This window comes from Uloborus diversus, chromosome 8 (genome assembly GCF_026930045.1).
Source record: "Uloborus diversus isolate 005 chromosome 8, Udiv.v.3.1, whole genome shotgun sequence".
NCBI classification, from domain to species: Eukaryota; Metazoa; Arthropoda; class Arachnida; order Araneae; family Uloboridae; genus Uloborus; species Uloborus diversus.
In genome coordinates this window covers 126,088,475-126,110,817 of record NC_072738.1, presented here as the reverse complement: position 1 = coordinate 126,110,817, position 22,343 = coordinate 126,088,475, and the positions used below count along the sequence as shown (strand labels likewise).

The 22,343-nt window shown below is 32.2% G+C and overlaps 1 long non-coding RNA gene across 1 annotated transcript; it reads right to left on the bottom strand.

The window, feature by feature from the left end:
* Positions 1–12,232: 12,232 nt before the first annotated feature.
* LOC129227755 (uncharacterized) lies at positions 12,233–19,417 on the bottom strand. Its single transcript, XR_008580873.1, has 3 exons — positions 19,326–19,417; positions 17,312–17,408; positions 12,233–12,450 (listed from the first exon to the last, which is right to left on the bottom strand). It is a non-coding gene; the product is annotated as an uncharacterized LOC129227755 (long non-coding RNA).
* Positions 19,418–22,343: the final 2,926 nt, after the last annotated feature.

Genomic DNA, 22,343 nt, shown 5'->3' with positions numbered 1-22,343 from the left:
ATTAGAGAAATCCCACGCTGTCAATTTATGTTCCGTAGAAAACCAAAAAGTCGTCTCAAAAAAGAGCAGGCCCGTGATTTTTAATTTTTCCAAATGGGGAGGGGGGTTGTAGGAGCAAACAATCAATGAAAATTTTATCGAAAAGAGCGAAAACCACTGTACTTGTTTGTGAAAACATTAATGCTTCAAAGAAAGATGGCGCAATTGACTCCCCCCCTCCCCTCCTGTCCCCTAAACGACGGACTTGAAAAAGAGGTCCCCACATTTGAGAAAGTGTGCGGCGTCGTTGAGTCGAACAACAAAAGCGTATCGTTTATGTTAAATTGCTCGTCATGAAATATGCTTGATCAAAACTTCCTTTCATCAAACGGCCCAGCAATCATTCGACAAACAAAATTACCAAGCTTCAAAAATTCATGATGGAATGAAAAAAAAACAATGTAACTTAAAAATAATGAAGTGATAGAGATAGCACGAGATATCAAGTTGTCTGCAGTATATTAACAACGAGCTAATATTTCAATCTGGAAAGTAACATCTCGCCTTTGTCTGACGTGAGCCATCAATACTGGAAGGAAAAGTAAAAATAACGCGGCAGCAGCCGTCGGGGAAAAGAACTGATTTTTGCTCCTCAGGACGCAGCAGAGCGAGGAACACACGCCGGCTGTTGCCACCTTTCATCAGAAAAATAGCGAAATTGTCATGAAAAAAAAAAGCGGGGCCACTGAGTTGCGCCATTTTCTGTCTTTATCGATACTATCGATTGGAATTGAACAACATTTTTGTTTAAAGGAAAAACTGTTTTATCCAACTTTTATTTGTCATTTTATTTTTCTTCCCGAACAAAAGTCAGCTTCCGTTGTTGTTTTTTAAAGCAAGCTTTTAAAATGCAAGTGGAGTTGTTTCGAATTGCATTTGGAACGGTAGATGGGCCATTACCGAACACCCTGGGATGGAAACTTTGAGATAGATCCAAGCACTGGTAGTGTCCCGAGGGAGTTTTGCTTATTTCTAAAAGTGCCCAAAATGGAAATAAAATGGCTGCAACAATTACTCGATTCGAATGCGATTCTATTTTTCATATTCTTCTTCTCCTGTAACACATAGAAAGAAAGTGTGCTAAGAAAAATATTTAACGCAGATCTGTGGAAAAAAAATTGGAATTTTCGCTACATTTATTATGATGCTTGAGAAAAATTTGTTCCTTGAAACAATTTCAATACTAAAAAGACATAAGAAAAATTGAAAAAATTTCATTGCTTAAAAATAGCATTTTGAAGAAAAATTAAAAAAAAAATTGAATTAAATTTAAGTATTGGAAAAGTAACGCTCTGCAACCTATATCTCTTTTCTCTAGAGAAGAGCTTTAAAATCCTGACGATATTAAACTTTCTAGAAAAATCTGATGCAGTAACAACTTTCCGGTGACAGTATGTGTCTGTTGCTGTAGTCATTTTCTATGTACTACATAATATAAGTGGTGATAATTGATCCATTCAGCAGGTAGTCCTACTGAACGTTCCACAGCGGAATCAAAAAATCACGGTTCAATGAACAAAAACAGTTTTTAATGGTTTCATAAATACAGCCAGCATAGTTCGCCGATATATATCATGATATATATAACGATATATATCCGATATTTATTTTGAAAATATCATGATGTTTTGATATTTTCGATACTTATTTTTTTCAACTGTAGTCTTTTCAATACAAAAAGTACATTGATCACAGTAATATTGTTCATTTATTATTGAAAATAACTAAAAAGTTATGCGCTTTATTTTTATGATGTATTAATACATCATTAATATAATAACAAAGTAATATAATATTCCTTTTTACTTGTATTTTATATTCATAAAAATATTAGTAATATAACAATTTTAATTCATACTAAAAGTGCCTAATTAAATATGAAATATTGCTCAGAAAAAAAGAAAATGCTTTATGACTGTGCACCGACTAATGCATATTATTTATTGCTGAATCATATTTAACTGTGAAAATAACTAACAGAAGAAAATTGAGTAAAACAGCTAATGCTAAATTAACTCCATTAAAATTAATAGAAATGTAAAATAAAAAGGTTATATATAAGTAATGAAAGAGACATTAATTTTATCCTTCATATTGTAATTATAATACAAGAAAATAAAGAGTGATTTGAGAATGCACTTACAATTTTGAAGATTTTAGTTTGTGCAAACTGAAAATATCGGACATATATCAAAATATCCGATATGTATCAAAATATCGCATATTTTCGAAAATATCATGATATTTTCGAACCCTGTCAGCCAATCATTAAACTACTTGCTCGTCGATTAAATTATGGCGGGCCAATGGCATGTCTGCGACGAAAATCTTCATATTCTATCCTTTGGTGCAAAATCGCCGGCCTCATTCTTTCTCATTTACTTGATACGTCAGTGTGTTTCCATTCAACGACTTGTTGATTAACCGCTTTCACTCCGTCGTTAATTCTTAACGACCCATATAATTTTCACGCGGGAAACCATGATGCGTAGTTGCAGTTTGACGTAATATGGAATATAGATAGAGTTTTGTAATAATTTGATTACATAATAAAATAAGCAGGCAACAACAAAATAAACCACAATGATGTCTTGTGCTAACTGTATGCATAAGTGGCTCCCAAAAGTGTACGTACGCTTTGAAATTTTTTAGTAAAGCCAAAATAACGCGAAACTGAATTCGAATATTATTTCCAATATTTTTCACATCATTCCTATGTCATTCTAAATGAAACCCTATAGTTTTTTCAAAATATTAACGGATCTTCTTTTTGAAATGGGTCCAAAAACGAAGAGACAGACAAATAATACGCCACAAAAGTCATCGTACACTCAAATATTTTCGGATAAATTCATGATTGAAATTCTCATATGTCATTTTTTTATTATTTTTGCATTGTGTTGACCCTTAAAAGTTATTTGGCTTTCCTTTTTTGTTTATTTATTCCTTAATATTGTGCTTATTACTTTAAAATGGCTGGTAATCGTAAAAAACCACAAACACCATTCGAAATTTGAAATTTTTCCGCGCAGTAGCGGTAAATTGGTGTGAAATGTCTCAAAATTATCTGTAATTTATTCCATTTTATAGTAAAATGCTTGATAAAATGCTTTAAAGAAAAGAATCGAACTGAAAACAAGGTAAGAAAAGGTCAACCGGCAAATTTGAAAAAGGGTGATCGGTGATTTACAGTTAAAACTTTATGAAAAATACACATTTGGGTGATGTAAAAGTTTCTGCAGAGTTAAATGAAAATTTGTACATTTAATTTTTACCTAAAATTGTTCGCCAAGTTCTCTGATTAGTTGGAATAAATCGGACCTCTTCCCGCAGAAATTTTCCTGGTCGTGCGAAAAACAGAAAGCTTACTCTTTTCGTGGCAAAAGCAATGATAAATCAGCTCAAAATGTTTTGGAATTACGTCTTACTTACAGATAAAAATGAATTCAACATTTTGGTTAAATTGTTGTATAATTGCAAATAGAAGAAAAAATTAGGAATTTAATCTTAAGAACTTAATTGGACCAGTAAATCAGGACGCTGAAAGTGTTCCTGCCTGAGGGTGCATCATCAGGACTTAGTAATTTGGAATTTTTTGATGAAATAATGAAAATGATGAATCATGCTGTTCATTTAAATATTTTAAAAACCAATTTTAAGCTCTTAGCCAAAAATTTGGTTATGAGAAACAATTTTTTTTTTTAAATCAAGATAACGATAAGAAGCACACGGTTTTCAACGTTTGCGTCTAGTGCTTCAAAAATTGTCTTAAATTTTAGAAAATACTCCTTCAACATCCAGATTTGAGCTTAAAGTAACAGATTTAGAGATATGAGGAGGCTAATTTCGAAAATACGGCTTTGAAACGGAAATAGAGCTAGAAACAGTAAGACTCAAGTGGGGTTGAACACTTACTCAGAAATTACGCAAAAAAAAGAATGAAATTTATTCCCAGAAGTTTAAAAGGTGTTGATACTGCATGATATTCTACTAACTAATAACTTAATAAAAGTTAGATTATTCAATAATATATAGCCATTTTTTAAAGTGTACGAAGACTTTTGAAACTTTCCGGCACTTTTAGGTTTTTGATTTTTAAAAAAATAAGTTTTAATATTTAAAAAAAAACATATGAAGTTTTGTTGAAAATTAATCACAGATCTTATAATTAAATACCAATTCCGAAATATTAATTCCAACCAATGGATAGGGTCCTATTTCATTTAAAGTCGTAGGTGTACCAACACTTTTGGGAGCCACTGTATATGATGTCGCCTTGTGATGGCAGTTACCAATATTTGATTGGTTCTCGGAACAAGAACAAAGATTAACCTGGGAAGTTAGATATTTTAAACCGTTTCATAACTGTGATTGTTATTTAGATTAAAGCACTAATAACTTTTTTGTGTAGCAAAATTTGAATTTTGTTTTTGAATTGAATTTACTATTAAACCACCGTTAAATGACAATACGAGCTAGCATTTTGCGAAACATAACATTTTCTATTAGCATATGAAGTTTCCAAAAGTGTCCATGATTTTCGCCAATACTACATAGATTTTGACATAGGACGATTTTATTTTTAAATTGTATGCTTTCGAAATTGAATTACTGATAGAGGTAGTTCACTGTCATGTTTTCGACCAAATAAAAAGCATGTACGCCATCGACAAAACTTGGACACTTTTAGCGCTACCAAAAAAAAAAAAAAAAAATCGACCTAACTTTAGGGCTCAAAAGCTTAGTTACGTTTTAAATGAATAATAAAACAAAATTATTTACAGATATTTTCTTTAATTGTTGTCAGTTTTCTGACATCCATTGGTTAGTAATTTCAGTTGCGAATTGTATTATTTTTCACACATTCTACTTTGCTCTCACAACATTTTCGTTTTAAAAATATCTTATTATGAAACACTTACTAAATATTTTTATCCAGAAAAAGAGAAAAACAAGACAACTGTTAAAACGCGCAACAATCGCATTTGAAAGGCATGTGCTTCATTTGATTTTAAATCATCTATCTATTGTCTGTCTTTGTTTATTCAAAGGTAGACAGTTTTATATCTTCAGCTGTTCACACATTCAACAGTGACATTGAATTTGCATTTGACTTTCAATGACCACATTTTACGTGCAAAAAGAGAAAATTTTCAGAATTCTAAAAAAAAAGTGGATTTTTGCGCATTTTAGTTTCAAAGTAATTGTATCACGTGATAAAAAAAATTCAAATCAAATAATTTTTTGAAAAAATTTGTTTCCGACAGATTATAAGTTTTTTCTATAAAAAATCCCAGACAAAAGATTTCTGAAAGTTAAAATTTTGCAAAACTTTACATTCGCAAAGTTTTAAATTTAACTCTTCAGAATTTTTATTTGTTCTTAGACTAGCTGCGTCACCCGGCTTTGCACGGTCTACCTCGTTATGTCAAGTGACGCGTGTTCAATAATCAGACTTGAGCAAAAAAAAAAAAAATCTGTGAAAGTTTCCGACAGATCGCAGAAAAATAACCTAAGAGGAAACATTTTAAATCCCCCGATTACAGGAAAATCCTAAAAACAAAGGAAGAATTTTAGTTGCTCACAGTCGAAAAGAATGGCAACAGATCTTTCTTCTCAATGATTTTGTTCACGCCATAGACTAATAATAGGAATAGACCGAGCTATGGCAACCCTTTTGCTGTTCATAAACCAAACCATGTGACTGGTAGATATCCTAGTAACCGCGGGCGTTGATCGTAGCAGACGATCAACGCCAGCGAGAAATAAAATAAATAGAATTAATGAAACACGGAAGAATGATCTTTTATGGAGTCCGATTTGTAAATTTGTTATTCTAAGTTGTAAATATTTTGTTAATATAGTGAGTTTTTCGTTTAGATAGTATTGTGCATTTTCTTTAGTCAATTTCAATAACTCTCTAGGCAATTAAAGATGCAAGCGCCCAAAAAGAATGGGCAAACGGTAAGATTTTTTACCTACAATTTTAATTTAAGATACCTATTAGTACATTTTTGCGTTAACGCAAAACGTTTATGCCATTACGTTCACGCCAACGTTGACGTAGCAGTTCCAAATGAAACAAAAATTACTGAAAACTGTGATCAAAAACTAATTACTAATGTCAAAATAATGCATAACTAAAAGAAAAACAGTTCAATCTCTGCACCTGGAAAAAAATTATAATGAAAACATATTACGTCTTAAAATACATGTCGAGTGCCAAACTATAGATAGCGTTGCCATCTAGCAACCATGCTGCCAAAGTTTTCGCCAAGCCTCCCACCAGTCACATGATGTATCCATAAACAAATTTTTTGCATCAGCAATTCTGGGAAAGCTCGGTCTACTCTTATTATTAGTCTATGGTTCACGCTAATTAAAACTGAGCTCGCGGCAGACGATAAATTTCCGATTTAATATTGATGCTCCTTGACTCAAAAATGCTTATACCTTTTCGCCTAGTAAGTTTACAGACTTGGTGGTTTTGAAATCCGAAGGACGTAAATCTACATTAAGGTATTTTTTGTGACCTTTCGAATGAAACTGAAATCAAGAAAATCGGATAATTATTTCGTGTAGAAATAACCATTTAATGTCATTTTCGGGTCCTAATTAAAATTCGTACGGTTCGATATTTTTTTGGCTCTTTTGCTCGCTTCGAACTGTACTTTTTGAAAAAGGCAGAGAGACGAGAATTAATTAATTTTAAATAAACATGGTATTCTTGTTACAAATGTGTGATTTCAATTGAAAATAACTGCCGGATAAATTTAAATGTTTTCCTGACAATTGGGTGTGTCAAAAGAGCAATATTTATCTTTTTCATTCATTTCGTATTCTTGGATGGCGAAAGTATAAGACTTTGTGACCACGACATGTTTACCGTATCCCAGCCACCATTAACGAACACGGAAGGTATTCAACCGGATGGCATCGAACCGACACCTTATGATCAGGTCACCACGGCCAAACCGGCGGCGGCGGCCACCGAATACATACAAAGTACATGCTCATAAAATCCTTGAGTTCGAAAGTGCTGGGATCAGTCGCTAGCAGGTGCCTCCTCTATTGGCGCACGGTACTGGAGACTCTCTCTCCAGTGTCTAAGTACTATGCCAAAATTGTGGAAACGGGACAAATGGGTGCTATCCTGTTCCTCAGTGACCTATACTTGCCACGGTCTGTCGTGTCACATAAACTCGATAAACCAACACAATTGGAAGGTGTGGGAGTCGTTGAGATGACATGCCATGCCAAGCCAACACAACACGATTTATTGCACATTTTAAATTACCAGTATAAATGTGTATAAATCAAGGACGCTCTCCGAATTTTGTCCCACGTGTTCTTGAAAACTGATTTTATGTCGGTTAAATGCGCAGCCCTCAAGACATCGGTTTGTCCCAGTTCCACCACCCCCAGGTAGCTCACTGCGTTTCATAAACGTTTCAAAATATTTGTCAGCGTTGTAACAACCATTATAAAACGTTTGTAGAACAGTTAAACATTACATGGGATACGGTGAGAAATACCGTTCCAGTGACCAGAGCCCGATTAAAAGATTGGGTGGCTCTAGGCCAAATACTTTTTCGGGGGCCCTTTTTCTGGTCAAACCTTACAATTTTTGACATTAGCTAAAACAATTTCAGTCATTTGGGGGGCACCAAAAATGCAAAGATCCTAGACCATGGCCCAGTTGATCTATTCAGAAATTAGACCCTGCTACCGACATCAAACGATCTTAAAATTAGACGAAAGGGATAAACATGTTAAAAAAAAGTAGGGTAACGGCACACTAGTAACAGACAAGGGTCCAGTAACAGACAGTCGTAAGTTTGGATTTAAATAATAAGTATTTTAGGTGGGTAAAACTGATGTTGCTACGACCCATGAGTACGGTGCAAACATCTAGTGTTTATCAGAGTGAATTTTATGAGCCAGTTGGTACTTACAAGGCAGTGGTGGAAAATTATGAATAGTCACCACGATGTCAGCTAGTGTTTCATGTTCATTTGAATTTAATAAGGCATTAGCTCTAAAAATAAAGAACTCTTGCACATTTTGAAGAGAAAAAAGGAATTTTGTCCATTACTCATCCCTTCCTCATATTATCTGTTACTGGGTACCATCAGATTTTTCGTTGTCTGTTACAGGGGGTCGGATCTTTTTTCGAAAATGAGCAAATAAAAATAAAACTAACTAATTCAGAGGATCCAAAAGCAGCCAAACGATCTATAAGATGCAATTGCATGAGAGAAAAATAGCTTTAAAAGTCTTAATACCTTAAAAGGTTCATAAAGTTGAGTAAACCTAGAGTGGTGCTTTTAAACTAATGTATAAGTAAAAAAAAAAAGAGCTTCAACATTGCAAGACTTTATGAACACCCTGTGCATTTTAATGGACCGCTGAGGTTATAGAAAAACCGAAACAAGACGTCCTTCCGAGTCCGGACTTCCAAATTTATTCGGAAAGGAGAATGTTCGAACACTCACCTGTGAACTCGTCCCGGGCGCAGATAAGAAAGACGTCACCACGAACTTCATCCCGCGGCATCTCGCTGCGGAATGGTTCGGTACACTGCCCGAAAACACTCCTTGTTATTTTAGTTTTTTTTTTCTTTTTTTTTCAGCCGATTCTTCGCCGGAACGACCCTGATGTATCTCTCTGCGGAAATGTCCTTACAGACCGGTTGCGCAACGCACCGGGGCTCTCTCTCATCGCGCGTGTGATTGCGTTGAACATTCTCGTAAAGCGACGGGCGGGTGATTTTACATTTATGAATGGATCTTTTTTCGCAGGAAACGGCCGACACAATGAAGAAATGACTACAGTACAGCGCCGCTATAAATCTAAATACTTAAACATTTTTACTTTCACTGACTAATATAGTACTATTTTTTATGTAACTCCTCCTTCGTTTTCTTACTTAATCATCCACTCTCTTTCCGTACAATAAACTATTCATTCATTATCTGATTTTTTCGACACATTTATTGATTGAATTTTACTTGTAGCCCTTTTTTTATATCTCTCCTTTTATTAATTTTGTCAAAAGCATCGCTTCATAAATTTAATCATTCTCCTATTTATTTCTTGCTCTTTCTCTTGCTTATTTATTCAGTCATTTATTTATTTACTAGCAGTCGCTCGGCGTTTCAAGGTTGAATTCGGAAATAAAAGTGGCATGTTAATGTTAAATATTCAGGAGAAAGTAAAAGATGAGAATTTTCGCCTGAAATACTTCATCAGAAAAATGACAGCAGTCCCTAAAAATCTCCATTAGGATATAACCTAGACTGTGAACATTCATTTTGAAATAAGAGCAAAAGTTCATAAATAAATTCAAAAGTCCTCAAAAAAAGTCAATTTCCATCCAACTGCGCACGGCACAATCCAACATTCTCTCCTTAATCAATAAAGAGAAATATTTTCAAATTTATAATTTCAAAGAGGTCAATTGTCCCCAAAAACTTCTACTACAACCAAAACTTTAGTTTACGAAAAAAGGTTATCGAACAGAAAACAACGGCCCCTTAAAATTCCATTCAGAGTAGGTCGACAGTCCCTAAAATTTCAATTTAAGTAAAGACAACAGTTCTAAAAAATTAATATGGAGAGAAGGAGAATAACAGATCCGAAGTACCTTCAACTTGTCTTGTTAAAAATCCCCACCAGGGTAAGGACAACAGCCCCCAAAAATCCCCCTGTGAAGAAGAAAAACCGTTCCTAAATATCATCGACGGTCCTATCAAAAATTTCTACCAGTGTAAGAACAGCAGTTCCTGAAAATTCCCATTCGAGTTGAGACAATAGCCTCAAAAACTCCACGTTAGAGAAGGAAAACTTTTCCTAAAAATTCCTATCAGAAGAAGAGCATCTAGTCTTTAAAAATCTTTATTACTAATAATAAAGCTGAAAGTCTCTCTGTCCGGAGGATGTCTGTAGGATGTCTGTGACGCGCATAGCGCCTAGACCGTTGGGCCGATTTTCATGAAATTTGGCACAAAGTTAATTTGTAGCATGGGGGTGTGCACCTCGAAGCGATTTTTCGATAATTCGATGTGGTTCTTTTTCTATTCCAATTTTAAGAAAAAAACTGATAAATTACGAAATTATCATAACGTGGAACCGTAACATGGGCACAAGTCAATTGGCGAGATACGAAATTATCATAACGTGGAACTGTAACGCGGGTACAAGCCAATTGGCGAGAAAATTCACCATACATTATTTGTAAATATACAGGCGAACCAAAAGACCTTTTAATTTTTCTATTACGGGCAAAGCCGTGCGGGTGCCACTAGTCCATAATAAAATTAAAAAAAAGTTTTCAAATAACGTCAACCGTAAAATTGTTTCGAAAAACCTTTTTCAAAATAAGAGGCTCTCAGAATAACATCAACATTTTTAAACTTTATTTGCCTAGTTAAAGCAGCTCCAGAAAAGCCGCATTTAAACAAGAAATATTTTCTACAAAAGTCCCCTTTAGAATTAAGACATCGATCCTTCAAAATTCACAACAGTATCAACAAGCCATAAGTAAAGTTAACAGTTCCTCTAAAGGTCCTGATTATATCAAAACAAGTTTCCATTAAAATTACCGAACAAATGTGAGCTGCCTGAAAAATAAATAATAATTTTTGAATCCCTCCATTACTGAAGAATCCCCAAAGCAAATACAACTGGAAGTAATTTATTTCCAAAAACGGCAACAGATGATATTAATTCAGATATATTTTCTTCGTGTTAAATAACCCTAGTAGCACAAAAAACCGAACGACGTAGAAAAACTTTCAAAACCAATATAGAACTATATTTTCACCGACGTCGAACTACTTAAAAACTTGCCACTTCCGTTACGTTCACGAATATCGGCCCTGAACATTCAGGAATAACGGTCCTGAATATTCAGAAATAACGGTTCTAAAACCGATCGACGTAGAAAAATTTTCAGAAACTACATAGAACTATATTTTTACCCGACGTCGAACTACGTAAAAACTTGCCACTTCCGTTATGTTCACGAATATCGGCCCTGAACATTCAGGAATAACGGTGCCGAATATTCAGAAATAACGGTTCTAAAAACCGATCGACGTAGAAAAAGTTTCAAAAACTACATAGAACTAGATTTTCACCGACGTCGAACTACGTAAAAACTTGCCACTTCCGTTACATCCACGAATATCGGCCTTGAACATTCAGGAGTAACGGTTCTATATCGTCACCCCAATTGCTATAAGGCGACGTCATTTTTTCCATTTTTTTTAGATACAATAATTTATAAATAAAGAGTTTTTACACTTCTTTCAAAACATATTCATCAAAATAGAGGTTCATTTTACTAAGTGAGAAGGTTTTGTACTATTGCTCGGCACAAGCATGCAATTTCATACATCAGATGCATTTGTGTTCAAGATACATGAAGCTTAAGCATTTTCCCGATTTTATTCATGTGAAACCGTGCTTTCTATTTACGTACTTAAAGTACAATGAAATATTAAGAAAAAACCCTTTAAAAAAAGGAGAAAATAAACTTTTTAACTCAATATTGAAAGAAAATTGACCTTTTTCTAAAATTCTTAAACGAAAAAACAAGTAAATTGAAACTTAATAAATGATAATAAATAAACTAGGATTAAATAAGACGGTTAAAATCTTTCACGTTTTGTAACTATGATGGCTTCTGCATTTTGCAGTATAATACAGCAAAAATTTCAGAAATAATTTCTGCTTAACATTTTTTGTCAGTAAATAAAAAGTAGTAAAAATAAAGCTTTCTTACAGTAAAAAAAGTCAACCTTCAAATTCCAATAAATATAAAATAATCATTAAATATATTTTACTTATTATGCATAAATCACCATAATATACCTATAAATGACATCTTCAATAAAACAATAACCACATCAGTAAGAGTATACTTATGTTTTTTCTAAGCATGAGACTATAAACTGAAATTGTACTTTTTCAGGAATACTTTTTAGTAGTAATTTTTAAAAGCATTAACAGAGGAATGAGGAATTGAGGCTTTTAGATTTTCTTTCATGCAAGGCATGAAATTACTTAGTAGTTTCTCAGTTTTTGGGAATAAAGTTGTTATTCAAGAGTCAAAGACTACTCGTAGCAAAATAAAGAGTAGAAGCAAAACTATTTCTTAAAATATTTATTAAAAACGAATTAAACAGAACTGGTTTACATAGTATATACAGGAAACACTGCATCAGCTGTAAATATATGAAGTCAATTAAACACACTAAGGTAAAGACCGGAGCAACAAAATCTAATCATCCATTCACCATGGAGAATTGGGATTGTTCGCAGCACTCAATCCTTTCCACACTGAAGTCATCAGAATACTTAACCAAATCTTGTTTTCACGTATTGAAATAGCATAGGGAGCACCAGCTAAAAAACATATAAGAATTAAAAACATTAAACATTTTTTACTGTACAAAATAATAAACCATCAATTTTTGGCTATTTTGTGATAGATTATGGAAAAGACATGGAGAATTATTTTTCCTACTTATCGATAACTTACAGTCGACTGTATACCAAGTAAGAACAATCTGTTTTTAGACAGTCACAGGGGAGAATTGAATTAGTCATGTTGATTGTACCAGTAATGTAATGTTAAAATTGCAAAAAATGCACTTTACTTTGAAATAATATGAATGGCTCAGCCAAGGAGTTTTGGAGTCGAACCTCCCGAATAGAACTCTCAATTTCAACACATATAGCAGGGTTTAGTTTTTTACCAGGACATGGAAAAAAACTAGGTTTTTTGCAGGTAGAAACTGTGGTGAAAACCTAGAAAATACTGTCAGCCCTGCGTAATCAGGTAACAGTTGAATGAATACCCAGCTTATATGAATAAAACCTCTAAACCTCTTGGAACCAAATATTTCTCCACAGACGCAATGTTAAAGATCCCCCCTTAATCGAATAATTTCCCCCAATAATTAAATAATATTGATTAGCTTTTGTTAATATTTTTGTTGAGAAAAATTTTGAACTGACTACATCTAGATCTTTTGAACTATCTAGATATAAGCTAAGAACAGCTATTGACGTAAAAATGTAAAACAATAATTTTCGCTATCAATAGGAGAGGAAACATTCATTTTCCATCAAAATAACTCTTCTAATCCACCTAATTTCTTTTGTCGTTGAGAAATATACACGTTTCAGACAGTAATAAATTGATAAATACAGTACGCTCTTGGTGTCACGAAATCGAAGGAACAGTAAAATATATATATATAGGCAGAGTTTTCGACATAACAAGGTCATAATCATAATAAAATACTATTCTAAAAATTAGTCATGATCACTAAAAATAAGTGTAAATATGTAACGAAAAAAAGTCTTAGTTGAGAATAACAATTGAAATTTTTTAAATGAGTCAAAATTAGAGAAAAAAGAATGCTCTAGTGAAGTAGCAAAACATAATAATTATCACGACTAAACTTAGCAAAGATTTCGAATACCAAATTGCAGAATGGTTTCAAATGAGATTCAAGCGCCCCAACACAAAAAAAGGTGCTCAAAAGATTGCACCATTCCTTGTGTCTCTAAAGGGGGTCCCCGTTCATCTCCCCTTTTATGGAGGTGAAAATAGAGTCAAAAGGTCCAACCAAATGGTGTGAAAAGTTTTAGGTACGTACGTTTTTTAGGCTTCTCTGCAGGCTAGGCAAAGTATCGGACACTACGGTAAAAACCCTGGTTTTTACCGTCCTGTCCAAAACTATATTTATAGAAAAATTTTAGTTTGTGACAAAACATCAAAAACAAAATAAAATGTGTCAAAGAAATGTTTTATACTGAACATTTATTCAATGTGAACATTCAACTTATTTATGCAGCTGATTTTAATCTAATTACATAGAAGTTAAATTCTTGATTAAAATTTTAATTTTTATGCATTAATTATTTATTTTTTTTTGATAAAGTAATCAAATTTCCCTATGTTTATACATGTGCAAATGAAAGTGGGGTTGGCAAGGTTTATAATGCCCTGTTCAAAACCCTTGTGTCCAAAATTACTTTCTGAGAAAATATGACAGAATAAAATGTGTCAAAATTATGTTTTTTTTTCTTTTTTTTTTTTTTTTTTGACTATTTAATATATTTATTCAACGTGAACATTCAAGTATAAATATATATGTATTTATACAACTGATTTTAATCTAATTATGTAGAAATTAAATTCTTCATTAAAAATTTCAATTTGTATGCATGTTTTTTTCCCAGCCATAAACCAAATTTTTTGACATTTGTGCATGTGTACAAAAGAAAATGTTCAAAATATTAGTGAAATAATCGACTTAAATGCAAAATTTTTTACAGTTATAGGATGTATTATACATCAAAGATATGAACCAAAAAAAGGATATTCACAAGCAGGGGCGGCAAATAGGGGGGTCAAGAGGGGGCGGTCACACCCACAAATTTTTTAAGCAGAATGATAGAAAATGGGTGAATTCAATTTATGTAAATCGGAAATCAATGTTCATTTTAAAAAATCTCGCTGGTTCTCAGTAAATATTTGATGAAACTCGACGCATTCCCAGACTAGAAAAAGTGTTTTTCGTTATTTGGATGATGACTTAAATTCATGAAGTATTTTCCGGCCTTTTCAGAACATAGAAAAGTGATAGAGAACCATGGTTAATTTTAACTAAAGAAGACATTTCCTCATTTTGGCTAAATATTTCATACTTGTGTGCCCACTGTAACGATGGCATGTTCAATATGAGTGGCTCGTGCAAAGTGGTGTGGCTGCATGGTTTTCACAAGAAAAGTCCTTGATATTATTCAATAAATTTTATGCTCATTTTTTAAGTGTATATTTATTTGATGAGTGTTTACCTTTTTCTTCTGCTAGAAACACGTTTCAGCTGCTCAATGCATTATATGCTTTCATAGAAACTTCTTAAAAATGCATATGATTATTGAATTAAAAAAAAAAAAAACATATCAACAAATATCTTTTATGGCACTCTATAAGTATACAATCTCGGAGTGACAGAATATGGTCTTCACGAGTTAAAACCATAAAATTATTTCTCTATAACTTCAAAGCAGTGATTTGACGATTGGAAGATTTATTGCAAAACAATTCTTTCAATGGTGAAAAAGCTCATGCCCTTTACCATGTATGACTTTGTTTGAATTTTTATTCAATTTGTTTGTATTGAGGAAAGTTTTTGAAAAATGCTTTACTCTATCAAAACATCTTCAATCCACTACCCTTAATTTTCAGACTATTCAGACCACAGTTCCATCTACATTTGATCTGTGCAGCATACTACCATAGTTCAATCTACAATTGAAACTGAAACTAGATTTTATATAGATGCATATTTCAATCAATCGTGAAACCTTTCAAAAAATTCTTCCTCCGAGCCAATTTTAAAAAGGTGCGAAAAAAAAAAAAGTGACGAAAACCCACACACACGATGTAAAGTCAAACATTGTTTTCTTAATATTTTGTATGAAGTAATCAATTCAGTTTCGAATGAAATTAACACAAGATTTGATGATATTTTTTTTCTGTATGGTTGGCTCTATATTCTCTGGATTGGATGTTGAAAACAAAAAATAAAATGTTTCAATTTTGAGTAAAATTTTTAGCACAAGGCAAGAAAAATTACAAGCAATATACCGACAGACCGGTTATCACATCCAGAGACTGCAGTTTTGTCCTTGTTATGGACTCATCAGTCTGGAATAGTGAATAACAGAGCTGGATGCAGAAGACATCTCATTGAAGCTGAGAGCGCCTATGAGACTAGATTATTCAGTGATGTAAAATTAAGCCCTTCACAATTTTTGAAGTTGCCTGGGTTAAGAGCAAGATATAAAAAGTGTTTTCATACATAACTTTGTTACTTCAATTATTTTTTGATTTTTCCTATCAGCTCAGCTAGTAGAGAAAGATTTCTTTGTCTCAGGAGGTTAGAGAATTATTTTCGAAACACAACGGGCAAAAAAAATTTCTATTTAGTTGTATTGGTAAAACAGCACGACACTGGGCACTGACAGATTAGTAACACGATTTCCTGCTCTTCCGAATTTGAAAAATCATGCACTAAAACTTTCCCAAGAGGTATAAAAACTTGAGTATCGAGATGTTTTGTGCGATAACGTATTAGAAAATGAATCAAAATTTTAATTGTTTCCAAACACAAATTTTTATTCATAGTAAACCGATTTTATGACCACTCCCTGTTAGATAATGTGTTTTGTACCACACTGTAGTAATACAAAAAAGGCAATTATAGAAAATATGAAATTTTTATATTATTAAATAGATTTTTGGTATAAACAAAATTTATATAAAAATACCTTCGATTTAAAAATAAAAGCAAATAAATCATTTTTTTAAGCAAATAAAACGTTAAAAGCAGAAATATGCAGGAACACTGCAGACACATGTTTTGGCATTACAAGGAATATCTTTTTCAATCCACAAAATGTGAGCTTATGTGTTAAAAATATCCGACAAAAGTCGGATATTTTTGTAGGATGTCTTTACATTCATTAGCTCACTTTATGCACTACTGAAAGAGACCTTCCTTGCAACGCAGAAGCACAGGTCTGCAGGATTTCTGCACATTTGTGTTTTAACACTTTATTTGCTTTAAAAAATTATTTACGTTTGGCAACTAGAACTATAATAGGTTGATATAATTTGTTTTAATTCTAACTTGGTTAATCATACCTTTTATTTATTTGCTTTCTTCTAATTTTAAAAAATAACATTTTTGTAAAATTTTTGACACAAGCAAAAGTTTTTAAATGATGCATAATTAAATTTCAGACGAAGTTTTGTTTTAAAAACTATTATGTGGACATGGAGGTCTATACTACAGTTCCAATGAGTTCAAAATTCATCATGTGTTTGTCTGTGGTTCTTAAAGTATATTTGATATTCAGTATTCGGCCAGGTAGCGACAGGTCGAGTATGCGGCACTCGGCCAAAGTGCTCGTCTCTAATAGGGAGAATTCTCAAACATACAAACACTGGCACACTTAAATACAAGATGATTCTTTTCAATAGTTCATTGATAGTTAAGAATCGAGTGAAAACTGATAACATTAAAAAATTTCATGATAACAAAAAGTGATTATTTGAACATGCAAATGAATAGAGAAAATTGGGACTGAGGGATTTTGATAACAGCAATAAAGGATTGATAACATTGACCCCAATCATATAAGGCAGAGACTACTGTACATTTTCTATAATATGATTTCTTACCATTTTTGTCCGGGTCTGCAGCAACATTATTGCTTGTTGAGTATATCCCAAAACTAACTTTCCTGCAGATTTTTCAAACACTAACTAGGTAACAAATCTGTAATAGAAAAAGAAAAATGAATGCAAACAGCAGAACTATCCATAAACTAAACACACACACACAAAAGGGGGTAGGTACTTTACATAAATTAGACAAACATCAAAGTTAGAAATCAATAAAAATCCTACTGGTCCTTCGGACTAGTCAACATGAAAATGTACTAGTCTGCAGACAACATCATTGGTCCGCTTTAAATTTAACCAATAAATATGTCTGTACGTAAAATTATTTACGCTTTAGGATTGCATTTATTAAGTAATCTTTACTAATAATGAAACTGAAAGTCTGTATTTGGATCTCTGTCTATTACGCGTATAGCACCTAGACTATTTGGCCGATTTCCATGTAATTCGGCAAACACTTCAAAGCGATTTTTTCAAAATTCAATTTTGTTCTTTTTCTATTCCAATTTTAAGAACATTTTACCAAGCAAATTATCATAACATGGACAAACAATTGCCAACAATATGCGCCAAGGGGTGAGCAAATTAACATAGCAAATTGACGAGGAATTCATCATCCATCATTTGTAAACATACAGGCGAACCAAATGACCTTTTAATTTTCTATGACGTGCAAAGCCGTCCGGGTACCACTAGTTTTAAATATAACTTTCTTATTTTTAACTAATTGATTCAACATTAAATAAAGCACTACATTCAAAAATTTTTGTTTGGCAATAAACATTTAAATTTTAAACAGCCAAGTGTTATGTATGAAAACTAATTTCATTAATCAACCCTTAAAATGGGCTACCAAAAATTTGATAATTTAATTTTGCCATTTTTACTTAGTTTCAAATGCTGAATAAAATGTGGATGATTCATATAAATTATGTACTTGTACATCGATTTGAAAAAAAAAAGTCAATGAATGGTTTGGCTAATAATTAGTTCAGGCATCAACTAGGCTTATATGCTTTTGAATTTTTTCTAGCAAAGTGTGATCATAAATTGCCAGGCGCTGGTGGTACCGAGGACCATCGATTTTTTTTTTTTTTTTTTTTTTTTGTGGTCTGATGCAGGTTTCACTTGTCTGGGACCAGTGGACCAGCCATAATTTTGAACGCTGAACATTTTGCACTATTAACAACAAAATGAATTAATTTCATACACAAAATAAGTGAAACTAGAAACATTTTTTAGTGTTCAAAACCTAAAAGCCCTTGCACTGAAATACAAAAACAAAATTTTGAGCAGCAAAGGTAAACACACTTTCAATCGATATCTAATATTTGAATTGAAACACTGACATATGCATTTTAGACCAGAAAAACAACTCCTTTTTTTTCCCAATAATAGTGAAATCCTTTTCCTCATTTAGTAAAAAGGGACCCTTGTCGAAGTGTACCAATAAAGTTATTTCATCCACCCCAGATCAATATAAAATGCATTGGATTAAAATGAAACTGAGAAACTAATTCCTAATCCTAAGTAGAAAGGGGAAGTCTGCAAAAATTATTTGCATCTTAAAATGCTAATCAAGAAAATGCATTTGAACAAAGTACTTCAAAAGAACTTACAGGACCAAAATAGTTTGGAACATAAAACCATCTTAGATGCATAGGAAATAATATTATTTGTACATTATTTGCTAACAAATCTTATGCAAACATTACTTAATAAATTTATCTCTGCCATAAACAATAAAACAAATATCAAAGCAAGTGTATAAATTAAAATCTTAAGGGGTAAGAAAAGAACTGAAATTATTGGGGGGGGGGGATGCTACCTCAATTTTTAAAAGCTGGAAAATAAAAATAACATGGAATAAGATCAACTTAAGTTCAACACACATTCCAAATACTCAACTCACAATAAGAAGAAATAGCGTTGTAAATAATACAAAAATCAGCCAAAAACTACAGAATCATAGCATTTTATATTTTGTAACTTTGCTTGTAATGTTACTTACTTAAATTGTAGTGCAAAATGATGTTTCAATATGCTGAATCCAACTTATCAATGGCGATGTTTCTTTCACAAAGTTGCCATGCCGTTTGCCGCCATACAAATACAGAACACAGCCATCTTAACACAAGGCCTGCGCGCTCATTCAACATGGCCGCCCGTGAAGGCGGTTTGTTTACATCTCATAATATAGCTCTACCGTGAATAAAAATTTAGATTTTTTTGTAATGCATTAAAAAACACAGTTAATTTTTACGTGAAATACTCCGATACATCTTTAAATTAAAAATTTATATCGTTCGAGTTTTAATATCGACACAAATAGTTCTTAAATAGTAAACTAAATTAAAATTCATGCATGACACATTAAATATTATATTCGCAATAAATATATAGATAATGAATAAAAATGAAAATTTTAATGGGTAAAAAGAAAATACACTTCAACTTCAAATCATAATGCAAAAGAAAGTACGAAATAAATTTTGCTTACTGTAAACTGTAAAATGATTAAGACAGACGGGGAAGACAAACGGGAAGTGCATATTTCTTATTCATAAACTAATAAATATTTTGTATTTTTCACACGAATGATTTACAGTAGTATTGATTTCCTTTGATAAAAATACAGACAAATGAAAAAAAAAAAAATAAGATGGAATAAAATAAACCAATATTTAGCCATATTTCTAACTGTTACAAACAAAAGAAACAGCATACATTTTTGAGAAAAAAATCACTCCAATACCCAATAATAATTACAAAACATCTGAACAATTGAAACAAACTAAACAATTGGTATAAAAGGACAATACTGATGCATATATTTCAGAGTAAAAAATATAATTAGATTTATCATGAGTTATCTGTGAGTTTTTTTTTTTTTTTTTTTTGGAGAAGTTATTCTACAGTATGTTATAAATCGTTTGCAAAATATTTCTCAAAATCAAGAAAATGGTGTGAAAGCTAAGCTTGTAATGGTCATGTGCCACATTTCTAATGCATGGCTCGCTAATAGTTGTTAAAAGCTTTAATTCATTTTCATTTGCTATGAATTCCTCAAAAAAAAAAAAAAAATCCACAACATTTTAAAATACATTTATATAAATAGAAGCTGGGTTTAAAAGAAAAAGTTGGTGTTTTTCAAAAGTCACGATTTCATGTATCTATTAAACTGCACTCTTCAGAGAATTCATATTAAAAAGCTCCTTGAAATTTTAGTTACAAAAAATAATCATTTACCAAAATGAAGACAAAAAGTTTCGTCATTAAAATCGAAAGTAATAAACGTGTATTACATGAAAAAAACATAAATAAAGATGTGTACCTTTCAATAATAGAGTATAGTACCTTACAGAAATAGAAACTGCTTTAAAAGTTAAAACAGTTGCTCTTTTTAATGAACCGCGATCTAATGTATTTATTAAACAGCACTCTTCAGCCAATTGATGTTAAAAAGTTCCTTGAAACAATAGTTACAAAAAATAATCATTACAATGATTATTTTTACACAAATTGAGGGCAAAAAAGCTTCGTCATTAAAATTGAAAGTGATAAAAATATGTAGCATGAAAAAACCATACATAAAAATTCGCCCCTTACAAGTAAAAAATCCTTAAAATATTATTTTACAAGTACAGTAAAACTCCTCTAATACGGACACTATCAAGACAAAAAATTTTGAGGGGTGTCCGCATGACAGAGGTTTAATAATACCTTTTAATTTTACCTTAGAATCGAAGAATTAAATACTGTCCACATAGGAGGGGTATCCGCTAGGAGGGATTTTACTGTATTTATTTTTATTATCAATTCTGCTTAAAAATAACCATTGGTAACCACACTTACCTTCTTAACATTTTTTAATCCAACAATAGTAGCTTCAAACATATTTGGAGATGTTAAACATTTGATAATTTAAATTTTCACCACCAAAGTATCCCAACGGCTTATAATGTAAACGTGACGAAACGTAACGATTTAGCACAGTCAAATACAAAGAACAAAAAAGAAAACATCATTTCAAGTCTCCATAAAGACAGTTGATAACGTATTCACACATTTGGAATAAATATTACTTTGCTATTTGATACTAAAGTTGTGAGATGAAATACAATTTTGCATCCGCAACGAGCAGCTACTTGAAGTCCACAACACTGTTTGAACTAAAGGGATTTCCCCGCTCAAAGCCTGCTTGAGGTCACGTGACACCGATTGCGCAATACAGCGCGTAGGCCTGATATATAGAAGGCTGTGTACAGAATGAAAGTAGCGTCATCATGATCACGTGACATCCGGTTCCGTAAGTGGTCTTGGTTAAAGTTATACAGATTCACGTCGAAATTGGTCAAAAAACGTTTTTCGATGTTTGCAATTTTTTCTATTTTACTACTGATTTCTATACAAATAAGAATATCGCTATATTTTCGTATAATAAAATGACATATTGATTTCAAACGTAAAAATAAGCAGTAAAAACTTCGAGGCATTTCTTTTAGTGATTGTTTCGATATCTACAGCTTCAAAGTTTTTTTTTTCTTTTAATAAACTGCCAATGAAAATATACCAAAGCAAAAGTATATTTATTTTCCTCATTTGATTTAAAACAGCTTAAATATGAAATTTTTAAAAAAATGTCGAAATAAAAACATATTTCGGCACAGAACTATGTTTAGAAAACCATATGGGGATTATTTTATAGATTGATGTCGAAGTATGTCGGTGTCACAATATTTTCTTTCGACATTAAACGACTTTTTTCGACGTTCGCAAAATTTTTCTATTTTTCTCCTAAATTGCGTATTTATGAGAAAATTACGAAATAAACGCTTTTAATTATGGCTAACTATTTTTAAAAAATCGAAACAAGAAGTAAAAACCACTTTTTATATAAATCCAGTGAAAAAAATATACTTCGACATAGTTCTATATTTTAAAAACTGTATCCGTTATCAATCGGGATTCAAAACGTCGATCTATGTCGGTCCTACGTCGTTCTATATTTTTGTGCTACTAGGGAGGT